The following is a 16,471-nucleotide window of genomic DNA, read 5'->3' on the forward strand; positions in this document are numbered from 1 at the left end:
TGAGCCAGGCTCCTGACTTTGTGCAACCTACCTCTACCTTTTGTTTTGCTGTGTCTAAAAATATGGCAGGGGTGGCCATCCTTGGGGATGCTGGCTTCCACCCTGTTTTGTCCTGCCCACTGTGCCAATCGGTAAAAAAAAAGAGAAAATTCCACCCAACAAAATAAAAGTTGTCTTTTGGAATTGGTGGGAGGATTTTGGTTTGGATAGTGCATTGGGTGCAGTTGGGTAGATAAAGATTGTCATCAATGACAGAAGCTCTCTGTCAGTTGAGGAAAGTAGTCTGCAGGTGGATTGTGGCCCATTGTGGGAGTGCGGCCCAAATGTGGCAGATGCCATTTAATGTTTACAAATGGAACATGTTAATTCTAAACACACACATGCATCATAAAGAGTTGCCCGCTCAAGGGGCTGGATTTTCAATTGGGGTTTGGAAACTGGTCCCTGAATCTTTCCGGGTCCTAACTCCGCGCTGAGCCTGTGTCGCTGATGTGAACATGCAAAGCCCCCAACTGGGCCAGAGGCAAGCTGGGTGTCCAGTTAGTGGTGCTGTGTGTTGCCTGGGGACAAGCACTAACTTTGGAAAGTAATGCCCAGTAGGAAGACCTAACTGGACTTGCCATTGCCTTGCCCAATCAAGTAGGCCAGCAGCATCACAGTGCATACAAGTAGCTGTATAGTTAATCACAAGGTACTTGATTTGTTCTGCTCAAGCAGTGGCTACTTTGACTGAGTTTGAATAAGCCTTTTCTTTTACACTTTTTAATTCAGCATCACATCGAGGCCCCTATTGTGCTCCCAGCAGGTGTGCACTAATGTGCGCTGGATCACTTGCTCTTCCTGTTTGTTGCTTTGAAATTCTCCTTCTGTTCCTCCCCTGCCCATTAACAAGCACTTCAAGGAACTTAACATCCAGTTAATTGTGGGGGAAGGGAGGGAGTTGCTAGCTTCCCACTCTTCAACACCTTCAATTCCCCATTTCTGCCCTCGCTTTGAAAATTACAGGGGCCGGAAGACTGGCACGCCATCTGGGATGCTGTTTATCAAAGTGCGTGCACATGAGGCTATGCCCCTCCGCCCCCCCCCCTCCTCCCCCCACACGAGCATTTTGAAAATCCAGCCCAATGCGGCTGAATGGGAGGAAGACCTGGGAGTTATAATTGGTGAAATATTGAATTCTTAGTGTCAGTGTCATGAGGAGGTGGGTAAAAGCGGATGAGGTGTTAAGCTGTACAGCTTGGGCAATTAAATAGAAAACTGCTACTCTTGTACAAGGTTTTGGTTCCATTGCATTGGTATAATGTGAGCAATTTTGTTTCCTCTGTGAGACCATACTGAAAGGTCCACCCTATTGCTTAATGTCTGGACTAGTGGCTAGACTCCAGACCAAATGATTTTAACCAGTCTCTGTGTCCACTAGAGCAGGTGGGGTATGAATGACACCCGGAGTTAAAATAGCCCAGACATTAAACTGGTGACTTTTATTCAGCCTGGAACGATTTCCCAGTTAAACACTCCCACCCCAAAGACTTTCACTGGATCAATACTAATGTATTAAATGCTGTGATTTTTTTAAAAACACTTCCTATAATCTGTTTTGAATGTCTGGAGTTTTGTTTTTGTTTTGATGGTATGACATCAGTCTCCAGGAAGTTCCTACTTCCTTGTCCTATTGTCTTTTGGGGAGTTTCCACAACAGTTAGATTACATTCTGCCTGCAGGCAGCACCAGCCCAGGTTACATTACCACAAATAAACAGGCTGAATCACTTACCCCAATGTGGCTGCTGTGCTTGCTTTGACTTTGTTTCATAATATGGGATGTGTATGATTCTGTTGCATTGGCTGCCATTATGAAAGGACACTGATAAAAATCAACAGAAGTGTGCTGAACTGCAGGCCTTTCCAGATGGTGTCCCTTCAAAAATTGGAGCTAAATGATCTGTTTATTTCAGTTGTGTGCGGCTGCTCACGTGTTTATAACCAAGAAAAATTGGCTTCAATTCTAGTTTCTGTTGGCCAAGAGCCATTGCCTTAGTGCAGTGCAATCTTCATGCCAACCTTCAAACTGTCAGTCAGTGTTAGCACCAAGCAGAAAAAAAACACCCAAGCAATTGACCTTTTGGAAGTTGGCACAATAATCTGCTGTCTCCAGTCTAACTTTAAAAATGTCTCAATAAATCTATACATGCCATGATTTTTTAAAAGAAATTACGAGTTTATTACCAGTATTTCAAAAAATACGTTGCTTTCTTGTATGTGCTGTAACAGATCATGAGATGTGCCTGGGCAGCCTAAGCAAGTCTCTTTTTGAATAAGGATTTATTTTTCATGGTATTAACAAAGTAAGGCACAGGCAAATTAATCACCTGTTCCCGTCTCTCAGATTCCTTCGTGATTTTTGAAAAATGTTGCATTTTCAATGTTTGCCAGCAGTTACTTTGACATTGCATTGTTGTAATGTATTGTTAATTTGACTAATTGGGGGGAAAAAACCTTTTCACGCTTATGAAGGTTGCTTGAGGTATCACGATTCAAATGATGAAACGCTCAACTTTTAGAGCACCACAATTCTCAGATCAATGTTTGAAAACAACTTTGACTTTCTGCGTGAGCTGCTGGGGATGACATGTAAGGAAACTCTACGTTTCCTGGCTAGGCAAACTGGGTGGTGCAGGGGTGTGGTAGCCTGTGGGTTTGTTCATTTCACTTTTTCAATGCAGATAAAGTGACCTGTGACCAAAGGTTTAGATAGAATCTTAACAGGCTGAGGAGAATTGTTGCTGTGCTCCATCTACTATGACTTACTTGCAGCATAAATGAAACTGATTTGGGTGGTGAAATGCACGTTTGAATTGACTTGATATTCAGTTAGTACTACATTTTAAATCTCCATTAATCTGTGGTATTGGTTGTCCAAGACTGAGAAACTTGGTTAATAAAAAGGAACTGTCATTTAAGATCAACTTCTGTTCTTGCCTAGAATCCCTGGAAATCTCACGGTAAATAAACAGAAACTATTTTGAACATTGTGATACTGAACTGTGCATGAATGCACAAAAAGGGGTTGAAATGTAAATTTATTGTCAACTGTATTGCTATGTATATTGTTACGATCAGGTAAGAAGTAGTAGAATGGTGCCCTTTCTTTCCACTGCAGCAGGTTTTCTTTAAATTTAATATGTTTAATTGTTTAAGAACATAAGAACATAAGAAATAGGAGCAGGAGTAGGCCATCTGGCCCTTCGAGCCTGCCCCGCCATTCAACAAGATCATGGCTGATCTGAAGCGAATCAGTTCCACTTACCCGCCTGCTTCCCATATCCCCTAATTCCCTTATCGATCAGAAAACTATCTACCCGTGATTTAAACATATTCAACGAGGAAGCCTCCACCACTTCAATGGGCGGAGAATTCCAGAGATTCACTACCCTCTGAGAGAAGAAGTTCCCCCTCAACTCTGTTCTGAACCGGCCCCCCCTTATTTTGAGGCTGTGCCCTCTAGTTCTGGTTTCCCTTCTAAGTGCAGTAGCTGTAAAAGACGCACATGGACAGGGTTTATTGTAAACTTTTTGAAATTAAACACAACTGTATTTGATAACACTTGATCTAAATAAAATAATAGGAACACCTGACTGTCACTCTAACATTCTCACACAAATTACAAAGTGGGAGGAGATATTAAGTAGTTTTAAGAGTCCAAATAAACTCTGTTGTATATGGATCTGGTAAATTGATGCCTTGGATAGTTCACAGTGGGCTTTCTGATTTGTGTTAGGACAATTTAATGATATTGATGAATGATCTCTGCTGGATTGTTATTTTTTTGGATGCTGGCCTTGGGGTCAAGCAACAAGTAGGGTTCAAATTTGCAGGATAGCTGGATGGAGAGAGAGAGCCCACTCAAAGTCCTTATTCTTCTGTGTCTCATCTTCTATTTTCCCTGGCCTGGAGATGAGCAGTTAAAGCACAAGGGGGTTAGTTGGCACATCACATGATCTCATTTACCACATGGTCATAGGAAGTTGATTCCAGATAAATAATTGAAACTTGATTGGATCATAGCTGGAGGAGTTCCCTTCTCCGCCAGGTTATGTTGTCCGAAGTCAATGGGTGTGATTTTTCCAGCCGTTCACGCCATGCTCCAGCTGCTGTGAAGTTGGAGAATTTGATGCCAAGCCAAATCTGTCGTCTTGGCAGCGGGATGGGAAAATCCCGCTGGCCTGAACGATCAGAAAATTCCGGCCAAATTGTCTGATAGCTTGGTCCACGCCCAATTGTCTGAATGTTTTCTTGAATGGTTCAGGAGGTGGTTCGCTTCTATTCCTCTCAGATTGTCTCTGAGCTGTTTAAGAGCTAACTCTGTTTTAATGGCTTTGGAATTTGTAGGGTACACTTAGGCAAATGTTCGACCATCCTAGAGGCTGTTGCTTTAAGTCACTAAAATACTGTTATTCGGTCCTATAAAACTCAACCAGTGGTTTCAGCCCATGAAATAAAGCCACATTTGATATAAAGCATGGCTTTATAACAGCATAAAAAAGTGAACTGTGTCACCTTGCTGTTTTTCATATTCTTCCTCTCATCTACCCTTCCGGGCACTTTTTTGGGGGGGGACAAATATGCAGAAAGATTTGGAAATGCAGTAAGCACAGAAGCAATCAATGTAAGCCAAACTGATGGTGTAAGGATTAATACAAATAAAAATGATTGGATTAGTCAAGAGTAAAATTGGTTGCAAAGTTTGCTGAAAACGTATGGTGGATTTTGGCATGGCGTAACTTTTGAACTGCTGATATTTTATGTACATCTTTAAAAGTGGAAGAATGCTCCAAAACAATTTTTTTTTAAATTCCACAAAACTGATGTGGAAAGAATGTGAAGGAGTACTTGCAGTACGTGGGCATGACAAACCTTGTGATTGGGAAAGTTTTGGACATGGCTGTGTGGCATTGGCTGATAGGCTGGAATGATCATTCCTCATTAACCCTCAGACTGTGTAGGCAAGTGCAAGGACATTCAGGGTCACTGGGCAGACTACTTTTTAAATGCTTTTCACTCTTGAAGTGTAATGGTAGAACAAACATTAAAACTGCAGTATTAAAGTTGATCAAATACCAGCAGCAGTTTTGTTACTATGGTTACTAAACATATAAAGAAAAGATGTATTTACTTTTATTGAACCTTTAATCTCTTTTTTCCTTTCAGTTTTCCATTTTATTATTGTAACTTTTGCCTCATTCATGCCAGCCTAATTTTGAAGCTAAAAATAGTCGATTCCTTCCTTTCTCTTTGTCCCACTGGACCCAGTCACATAGTTTGGAAGTGGAGATGACACAAATGTGGCTAGATTAATCTTTCACTCGTAATCAGGAAAGAGCAGCTAGAGCACAAGAAACGGGAGCAGATCAACAATTCCTGCACAAACAGACTCGGCCATAACATGGGTTGAGATTGGTGTCTTTCTGGGCTGAAATATATTTTAGTTTTAATTAGCACAGCATAGAATCCCTACAAATGCAGAAGAGGTCATTCGGCCCATCGAGTCTGCACCGACTCTCTGACAAAGTATCCAGGCCCCACCCTATCTCCGTAACCCCACACATTTCCCATAGTTAATCCATCTAATCTTCACATCGCACAGTGTTTAGCACCGCTGCCTCAGCACCAGGGGCCCCAGTTTAATTCCCATCTTGGGTCACTGTCTGTGAGGAGTCTGCAGCACATTCTCCACGTGTCTGCATGGGTTCCCTCCAACAGTCCGAAAGACGTGCTGGTTAGGTCCATTGGCCATGCTAAATTCTCCCTCAGTGTACCAACAGGTGCCAGAGTGTGGTGACTAGGGGATTTTTACATTATCTTCATTGCGGACTTGTGTCACAGAGGGGCAATCCACCTAACCTGCACATCTTTGGAGTGCGGGAGGTAACTGAAACACCCGGAGGAAACCCACACAAACACTGGGAGAACGTGCAAACTCCACACAGACAGTTACCCAAGGCCGGAATTGAACCCGGGTCTCTGGCGCTGTGAAGCAGCAGTGCTAACCACTGTGCCACCCCATACTGAGTGCATTCCTTTTGGAATGGCATGGGTAAGATGGCAGTGTTGGGAGAGGGCTGGAGAAGGTGGTGTGGATTTGGAAGGATTTACAAACAAGGTTTTGACATGAATACATAGCATTCTTGTAATAGAGCATAGCATTCTTATAATAGGGAAGCTTTTAGTGATGGGGATTTTAAAAACTTTTGTTCAGGAAGTGCTTCCAAGCATTATTGTGTAAGCCCGTTCCTTCATTAAAATGTTGCACTGCAAAAATGCTGTTTTAAAAATAAAATATTTTGCAGAAATGGCCTGATACCCACTTGACATTTTCTAATACTATGTTGTGTAAATTGTATATATTTGCACTAAATGCTTTCTAGTGAGAAATGTTTTTTTTGTTATATCCAATTAAAGTCTCAACATGTGAGACATTACAGATCCAAGCTGAGAAGACAGGCAAGCCTCTTCCTGTCTTGGGCTTGATCTACATGATCCAAGCTGATTGGAGCAGGCATTGCACCTCCTCCAAGGCTTGATCTTATTTGCATCTTAGCCAAAAGGCCTCGATGCCACTTTAAACAAAATTGCTTCAAACGAAGCCTCAGTGTAACCTCATGACTTCAACCAAGTGCGGCACTGCAAACTACACTTGATCTTAGCCAAAAGGCTGAGAAGCCTTTCTAGTGAGAAATAAGTTACATTGGAGTCGAGTTATTATAAAAGTAATAGTGAGGTTAATGGCACTCAGTATTAATTATATGTAAATCGTACAACTATCTCAGCTGGGGGCAGCTGCACAGTTAAACACAAACCATGCTGCTCAGCAAACAACTGTACGAAAGCAGCGTCTGGCTGTCTGCTTCACCATTGTAATGTATTGAATGGTGTGAAGTTGTGTGGTAGATATAAACTAATCTCACCACAAAACGTTATCTTGTGTCATTGCAAGCACAAGTATCTTTTTAACAGTGCGATAATTAGTAAAACTTTCAAACAAGCATCAAGATGTAACTTGGCTGGGGATGAAAAGTACCCTCCCCAACAGATCCTCCTTGCACACCCTGAGTCTCCATCCCACCGCACGTTGTCCTCAAGGCGTCTGCGATGGGAGAAGAGACTGTCACCCAAAGAAGGCCTGCAAAGAAATGCCGTGGGCTTTGTCGGTGTTTATGGTGAGCAGCTACTTATCGCAGGACGTAGTGCTCTGTTCCCAAGGACACGCACACTGAGACAAACATCAACTATTGTTAGAGGACCAGCAAACTCGGTGAAAGATGTTCTTTAGTCTGCCTGAAACTGGCTGCTCTTTCAATGCAAAGAGCTGTGACAATCAAGTTATACAGTCTAGCACATAGCACGCAGTCCTGGACCTTGCAGAGGGACTCACTAAGGCTTGGGGCAGCCTCTGTAAGGACTCAATAGAGAACACCAATGGTCTAAAGACCACTGGTCTTAGTATATCAAGGGGCTAGAAGCCATGTAAAACCCCATAGGCTGTATGCACCCAAAATGTTTGACATGAAATGTAACTGAATGTTATAAAGATAACCTGTAATGGCAAGCTTAATGCGGGACCTCATGTACTTTATTACATGAAACTGTTCTGTGCTAGTACTTTAATGTCAACTTTGAACTCTTTAATGTACTTTTTTTTGAAAAATCATGACGTTATTCCATTAAGCTAAAACGCCTCCATGGATTCAACGAAAAAGTTATTTTAGTCAAAGAAGGAGGATTACTCCATCTATGTCTACAAAGTGATGAAACAGGTTCTCCCTGACACTAACATCTCATCCAAGGCCATGAGTATCATGAACTTGAGAGTGACCGGATTTTTGAGCTCATCGTGGGAGACCTTCCTCCCCCTACCCCCAACTTCACCCCTATTACAACAAGCTTCATTTTCTAAATACCTGAAAAGGAGGGATGTGGGGAGAGAGCGAGGGAGGAGTGGCAGTATGAATTGCTCCAGAGAGCCAGCATACACATGATGGGCTGAATGGCCGCCTTCTGTGCTGCAATGATTCTATACTGACAGTCAGACTCATTGCCACTGAAAATTAAATATTAAAAGTTGTTTCTTTTATTAGTGTTAGAGATTTAAAAGATACAAAATTTTAAATTTAAACTTTTCATTACTTTATCGATGTCTCTATTTTTTTTTCACAAACCAGCCTTTCCTTCTTTCTCTTTGCGTATCTTAGTTGACATTGGATTCACCCATGAAACTTACACCCAGTTCTCAGTCCCTGTGCTGTTAAATTCACAATCCTTTCATTGTTTGGTTAAGGAGGTACCTGTTCACTCAGGTCCGGGATTCCCTCTTGGCTTTGCTGCAATATTATCAGCTGGCATGTAGAACAACTTGCTGCACGAGAAATGATAAAGCCCATCCATGCTGGGCTAAGCCTAACTAACACAGGCACCTTTAGCTGCCATACTGCAGCAAATTATGGCTTTTTCTCATTCCAGCATTTTTGTGGAACTTTGCAAACTGAATCCTGAGTGTTCCCGAGGTGTCTGAAGCCAAAGTCTGGTGAATCACATTTTTGAAACAAGTGTGTGCATTTCAAGAATTGCTTCATGTTACTGGTGAGCAGAGAACTTTATTGCTTAAGAATGCTGCACCATCGCATGATCATTGATTGATCTCCGTTAACAAGGGTCGACCAACAACCTGTGAGTTGTGGTCCGCCCACCCAATTCAGGTTAGTTGGAGTTGACTTTATTACATTTCTAAGGAGACATTTAATTCAGGTAGTAGATACCACAATGTGCGTTGTTAAAAAATAAATTTGTGAATATCATTTTGCGGAATTATTTTCTGCATTCCTATAATAACTGCTTGTATCCACCAATAAAATGCAAACTAGTCTTGGAATGGCTGGTGATAAACTACAATAAAGACAAAATACTGCGGATGCTGGAATCTGAAACAAAAACAGGAAAGGCGAGAGAAACTCAGCAGGTCTGACAGCATCTGTGGAGAGAAAATAGAGCCAAAGTTTCAAGTCTGGATGACCGCCGTGCGCGTGCACAATAACCCTGTCCTGGACCTATACGTAGTTGCTGGATTAGTTGTAGTAATATCTCTGCTTTAGGCACACCACCCCCCCCCCCCCCCCCAACCCTCACCCCAACCCCTTTCCTCCAAATTTGTTACCTGTTTTCTCTCTGAGACTACACAACTTGGCACAGACCAGGGATCGAAACTAGGATTCCCCTGACCTAATGTGTGTCTGGTACACACAACGTTTACCTTTGGAATTACCAGGGGATTTATTAACGTTTCAAACTGATCCTTTGATTGATTGTCCCAAACCTACTTTCACACAAGTGTGGCCCATTGTGCCTCATCTTGTTTCATTTCAATCAGTGTGCCTCACTTGCACATGGAGGATAGTGACTTGGGGAGAAAGTTGGTGGGCAGCTAACACCCTTGGGAACACACCACAGTCCATTGGCATCTTCAACAGAGGAGGAGAGACAAAATTATCAGATGTTTGCTTTCTTTGACCCGCAATTATATGGAATGCAGGAAGTTTGGTTATAATGCATTATTTCATCATTGTTGTGTTACAAGCCAGATTGCTTTGATGCAGTGATAGCTTATCAGCAAAGGCTTAATTGTTAGCCGCATTCTGTAGTCAATGTTTTGTGCAATGTTAAATACACTTGTGAGGCATTTGCTTTTCTTAATGTGCTGCAATTCCTGTCACCCGAATGTACTCTCAAGGTTGAAATATGTAATCTGAGAATGTATTGAATGAAGGTCAGGATGTAGTTTCAAGCTGGGAATTGGAATAAAATGCTGCTTCAGCTGAGTCAAAATGGGAATGGATTTTTTTTCCTTATCGATATTAAATGATTAATTTTTTATTTTGCCTTTGTCCTACACATGTCAAATGACTTGCTTAACTTAAAGATAGCAACTTGGGGGGAAAAAAATGTAATTTTAAGAATTTCAGTAGTTTGGCTCTCTCCAAGGGGTAAGAACTTACAAATGCTTGCAATTTATAGAGACCCTCCTCAGCAATTGGCCTTGGACTGACTTCAGCATGTGTCTGTTTAGATTATTTCCCCACACAAGTACATGAGCAGTGACATTAAAGAGTTAGACAGATTGTTTAGAGTGGCTGAAATTCAAAGTTGCCCCCCCCCCCCCCCACACAAAAAATTAAGAAAAAGTAATACACTTGTTTAACAGGACCTTTTCCTCGATGTTCCATTGGTTTCGACCACCCAATAAGAACTTGGCAAATACATGAAGGAGATTTTCAATAAAAAATGCGACTTGCTCTCTTTGAGATAGTGAGCTTTTATTTTTGTGTTTCCAGTGTGTTCAATTGATAAATGTAGCCTTAAAATTTGAGGATCAGAAGATAGTGTAAGGGTAACAATGAGGCTAATAATACTCCATGTTATTAATATATAATAAGTTTAACAACACCAGGTTAAAGTCCAACAGGTTTATTTGGTAGCAAAAGCCACACACAGGACTTTAACCTGGTGTTGTTAAACTTCTTACTGTGTTTACCCCAGTCCAACGCCGGCATCTCCACATCATTAATATATAAATCAGACAGTAATTTCAGGTGAGGGCAGATGCATAATCCAACATAAAAATCTAGAAGTTGCTGCCTGAAATGGGCTGCTCCAATGAAAATGCCATCTCACTGATTCTTCTTTGAAATGCTGTGTGGCGTAATGTTGTTGTACTTTCATCGTAGATATGAATTGCATTGACCACAAAAGTTGGGACATGACTCTTTCATTCTGACTTCCCATTTTAATGAATTGATGAGTCTTAACTACAGCCAAAACAACCTCTCTGGCACTGAAATTAGTGAGAGGGGATCTCATAACTTGTGCAATTCTAACAGGATTAGACAGGGTAGATTCAGAAAGAATGTTCCTGATGGTGGAGGAGTCCAGAACTACAGGTATACCTTTTAGGACTGAGGTGAGGAGAAATTTCTTCACCCAGAGAATGGTAAGCCTGTGACATTCATGGAATTCACTACTACAGAAATTAGTTGAGGCCAAAAAATCGTGTGATTTCAAGAAGAAATCAAATGTGGCTCTTGGGGTGAGAGGGATCATGGAATATGGAGGGGGGGGGGGAAGGTGGGATCAAGATATTGAATTTGTTGATCAGCCATGATCAAAATGAATGGTGGAGCAGGCTCAAGGGCCGAATAGCCTACTCCTCTTCCTATTTTCTATGTTACTATGAAAAGTTACTTTTATCTTCAGATTTTAATTCATGGTTTTTAAAAAATATTTTTAACTACTTTCTGAATCTTTTTTCCCGCTCTTTCAATCCTATCTTTCTTTCCCCCACTTTAATTTTATTTTTATTTATTAGTCACAAGCAGGCTTACATTAACACTGCAATGAAGTTACTGTGAAAATCCCCTAGTTGCCGCACTCTGGCCCCTGTTTGGGTGCACTGAGGGAGAATTTAGCTTGGTAAATGCACCTAACCAGCACATCATTCATCCTGTGGGAGGAAACCCATGCGGACACAGGCCGAACTTACGAACTCCACACAGACAGTGACCCAACCTGGGAATTGAACACAGGTTCTTGGCGCTGTGAGGCAGCAGTGCTAACCACTGTGCTACTGTGCCAACCACATGCTTTCTGTACCCAATTTTACATTGATCCTGCTTGGTTCAGACACTGCACTGTTCAATACTCAGGCAATCGATCTAATTGGTTAAGGAGACATACAGCTGTTTGTCCTGTTTATATCGCTCCTGGATGCCCTATAGAGGCAGCAGAGCCATTTTGCTTCCCATCTGGTGGGAACGTCTGGTGCAAAGCTGAGAGTTCATCACGTAGAAAGTAATGTACAATAGATTCTGGCCCAATGGTTTAACAGTGGTCTCGGTGTTGTAGCTCTGCTGCGCAATGCTATTTTTTTCTCCTTAGTCTTTGTGTAACCAGTGTCCTGTCCAGCCCAAAACGTTTTTTATTTTCCTTACTGTTCACCCCCCCCCTCCCCCACCGCCTGTCATGAAGGACCCTAATACCATATGCAATTCCAGAAATTCCCATCTATTTTTTGCCTCTTTTTTAAAACTAGCAATATCTTATCAGCATGGTGGCACAGTGGTTAGCACTGCTGCCTCACAGCGTCAGGGACTTGGGTTCGATTCCCAGCTTGGGTCACTGTCTGTGCGGACTCTGCATGTTCTCCCCGTGTCTGCGTGGGTTTCCTCCAGGTGCTCCAGTTTCCTCCCACAGTCCGCAAGATGTGCTGGTTAGATGCATTGGCCATGCTAAATTCTCCCTCGGTGTACCTGAACAGGTGCAGAAATGTGGCGACTAGGGGATTTTCACAGTATCTTCATTGCAGTATTAATGTAAGCCTACTTGTAACACTAATGAATAAATAAAATAAAAATCAATTTATAGTGCTAAGTACACTGTACATCTTCCCCTCCTTTAGCTATTCTTGTTCATCTGGTTTTTTTTGTCTTTCCTTGAATCTTATTTTGTGCCTTGTCTTTTTCTGGATGACTTTCCATTGTTAATATTCAAAATAACCCTTAAATTACTGAGCAACTTTTCTCATTGTACTCTCTATATGTAACTATCTGAGCACAGGAAATCCCTAAGAGTCTTATTGCTGACGGTATGGAATTTTTCATTTAAATGTATATTAATCCATTGGATGTTGCGTATTAGAAAAGATGCTCAGCCTCCTGAGTCAAATTCTCTAATAACATCCTTCTGTGTGAATGGCACCATAGGTGAGATGTACTGTGAGGTGATGAGATTCAAAGATAAGTGGGCTCTCTGCATTTTCTTCTGTTGGAGACAAACAGATGCTGAAATACTCACCTTAGCCTATTTGCAAACTGTGTCGTTGCCTTAAGTAGTAACTTTTTAATTGCAGCAACCTTTACTATCTATTAATAAACATGAGGGGCTAGATTTTCATGGATAAGAGCAAAATACTATGGATTCTAGAGTCTGAAACAAAAACAGAACATGCTGGAAAATCTCAGCAGGTCTGACAGTATCTGTGGAGAGAGAATAGAGCCAACATGGATGACCCTTTGACAGAGCTGATTTTCATGGAGTTGGAGAGACTCTGAGGGGGGAAAATGGGGTTGGGATGTAATTCTGGCATTCTTGAGTCCATTCCCATGGTTTCTGATTTTGTTTGTACTTTTATTCCAATTCAATCAAATCTAGTCCAATTCAGAGTCTCAACAAGTGAGACATTCTCGATCCAAGCTGACAAGACAGGGCTCTCACCTCCTGTCTTGGGCTTGATCTACATGATCCAAGCTGATTGGAGTAGGCATAGCTCCTCCTCAGAGGCTTGATCTCATTTGCATCTTAGCCAAAAGGCTGAGATGCCGCTTTTAAAAATTGCTTCAAATGAAGCTAAAATGTAACCTAATGACTTCAACCAAACACAGCATGTCAATACTACACTTGATCTTAGCCAAAAGGCCGAGATGGTTTAACAAGGCCATTCAAGGGTGCTGGCAGGTTGTACATTTTCCAAAGATGGTATCTGTAAAGTAAAGCTTATTTATTAGTCACATATAGGCTTACATTCAGACTGCAATGAAGTTACTGTGAAAATCCTCTAGTCACCACACTCAGGCGCCTATTCAGTTACACTGAAGAAGAATTTAACATGGCCAATGCATCTAACCTGCACATCTTTGGACTGCGGGAGAAAACCCATGCAGATACAGGGAGAATGTGCAAACTCCAAACAGTGACCCAAGCTGGCATTTGAACCCAGGTCCCTGGTGCTGTGAGGCAGCAGTGCTAACCACTGTGCCGCCCCACATTTTGAAGTAGGGAATTGTAATAATACCGTTCCACTTATGATGTAGTGACTTTGTCCCTTGGGCGATCTCATCACCTAGAACAAAGTCCCAGGTCCAATAACTGGAATGGATCATTATTCGATCCCACCTGGAAGGAACTGAGAAGGATGCTTCAATTAGCCTCGGCACTTCCAGTCTGTGGAGAACAAATTGGCCAAATTTGCGTGTGTGTGTGCGTGCGTGTGTGTGTCCAAGTAACAGACTGCCCTGATAGGAATTGATATGCTCCGATGAGAGGAGAGGAGTGCCAACACATCCCCTGTGTGAAACAAATGGGAGCATAACTCTACACAAACAGTGACTTTGTGAGACAGAACAATCATTCTCAATGGTCAAAGGATCAAATTTAATTTAGCTTCAGCAAACTGTCCCTTCCCGGTTTAGTTGTTTCCCCACAACGTGTGCGGCTAGTCGAAAGCCTATTCTTCACCCCCTTGGAAAATGAATTCCATTCCATCTATTTACAACTATATCGATTCAAGTTAAAACTTGTGTCTCAACTAGACATCTGAAATATCTGCAGTGTTCAGACAGGTTTCCTGCCATAACAGGACAACTTTAAAATTGCTTAACTGCAAAATTTCAGTGTAAGTGTACACATGCTGTGAGTTTAGTCTTTCGCGCACCCCCCCACACACACCCCCCCCCCCCCCCCCCCCCCCACCAAACTCTGAATTTTGTACCATATTACTGGTGCCCTAGTCACAGTGCTACTTTGGTGGGGTGCAGCATTTCAGTGTTTGATTCTTTCTCTTAGATTTTCCTAAGAAGCTTTTTTGTTAAAACAGTAGGGACAACCTATTTATTTTGTTAGTTTTAAAAAAGCATCAGCAATTCGTAGTCAGTCTAATTTGGCAGCATCAGAAGTTATATTTGCCAGTTATTCTTCCTGCATGCCTGAGTGTGTTGTCTACTTGTTGAGTTATGATTGCCAGCAGACCACAAGTAGAGTGATGTAATTGTGGGCTCTATTGGGGGTATTGGTAAAATTGTCATGGTCCCAGATGACCATCGGATGTTTCCCCTTTGAGGGGGAGAACTGACTCGTGGTGATTTAGCCTGAGGATCACCACACCTCAGGCGAGGGGCAAGGTTGGGAAGATAGGGTCTTCACGAATAAAAAGTTTATTGGGAGTGCTGCAACATGCTTAAACCTGCCATCTCTGCTATAAGTTTTGTTATTAAATCTTCAGCAAAGGGAATCTTTGTTCATTTCTGCTTAAGACAAATGAGAGATGAGCTGAATATTACCAGCTTGGAGATCAGCTGAGATACTCTTGGTTTTATCGTTCAGTTACTTGCTCGATCAATTCACTGAGAGTTTTTATTTCGCTGAAGGAGAAGAGAGTTTATAACTGGTGAGGTTTGCACTGGGTAAAATTGTAATCCATATCTGCAGAAGATAAATACAAACATAAAGGGTCTAACCTTAAATGGAGGTGATGGGGGTGTCTCGCTTGCCTGCTGGCTAGCCAATAAGAGCCCCGCATCACCTCTCTTTGGGAAGGTCCACCACAACAAGTGACTGGATAATGGTGGGTGTTCTCCAGGATTAAGGGCCCCACTCGCTGAGAGCTGTTGGTTAATCAGACACCAGCAGCTCTTTTATTGCTTGGCAGCAACACTGGGGAGACGGTGCTGCTGGTACTGCACTTGAGCCCCAGGATTGCTGAGGAACCTAGGCACAGACAAGTGATGGGGAGAAGTAGGGATGTGGATCATAGGGGGAGGGGGTGTTAGGAGTATGGGTAGCTCTCAGCGGCCCCCCAAAACTGGGTCCCCTTTTTAAAAAATTATTTCATGGAACATGGACGTTGCTGGCTGGGCCACCATTTATTGAACATTCCTAATTGTCCTTGAGGGGGCGTTGAGAGTTAACCACGTTGCTGTGTATCTGGAATCACATTTCTCTTTCCTCCCCCTCTCTCTCTCTCTCTCCTCCTCCTCTCCTCCCACCCCCCACCCCACCCCCCACCCCACCCCTCACACACACACACACACAAATGTAAACCCCTCAAAGTTTCCACAAAAGCCAATGACTGAATGAAAGGGGCTTTTCCTTTTGAAACAACGTAACCACTATAAAGTGGCACTTCCACTTCTTCTCAATGACAGTTACCTGTAAAAATTCTTAAAATACATGTCATTGATGTGCAAAGGTTCATTCAGTGTGATGGCCTTTGCTATTTGTGGTCAAATTGTTGCTCAGAATCAAGAGGAGCGCTTGCTTCTCAAGTGAGTAGCCCGATGATCAAGAACTGGTCCCACATTCACACAAATTCTTTGGTCACGGATCACTTTTCTGTTAAGGATGATGGGCAGGCTCCCAGAGCTAGGGAACAGGAACATGAGGCTGCAGCTGGGGCAGGCATGTGAGTACAAGAGCACCTCAACATGAACTCGATCTCAGCTAACTGCATGTAATTGATAAATTAAAGAGGTGCAAGTCTGGTAAAGAGACGGGATGGAGGGGGAAACCCCCTCCGTATGCCAATTCACAAATAAGGAAGCTGCCTTTAATTCCTGCAACCCTGTCATTGTGCCATGGCGCCTCCAATGGCCCTC

General features: G+C 42.4%; 1 protein-coding gene and 1 non-coding gene across 2 annotated transcripts in view; one reads left to right on the plus strand and one right to left on the minus strand.

Moving 5' to 3' along the window:
• pik3cb (phosphatidylinositol-4,5-bisphosphate 3-kinase, catalytic subunit beta) overlaps positions 1-16,471 on the plus strand; it is a 191,660-nt gene that overhangs the window by 39,742 nt on the left and 135,447 nt on the right. The gene's annotated exons all lie outside the window — the stretch shown is intronic.
• Positions 13,331-13,529, minus strand: LOC144491910 (U2 spliceosomal RNA). The gene has a single exon (XR_013497508.1). It is a non-coding gene; the product is annotated as a U2 spliceosomal RNA (small nuclear RNA).

This window comes from Mustelus asterias, chromosome 3, assembly GCF_964213995.1.
Source record: "Mustelus asterias chromosome 3, sMusAst1.hap1.1, whole genome shotgun sequence".
In the NCBI taxonomy this organism is placed as follows: domain Eukaryota; kingdom Metazoa; phylum Chordata; class Chondrichthyes; order Carcharhiniformes; family Triakidae; genus Mustelus; species Mustelus asterias.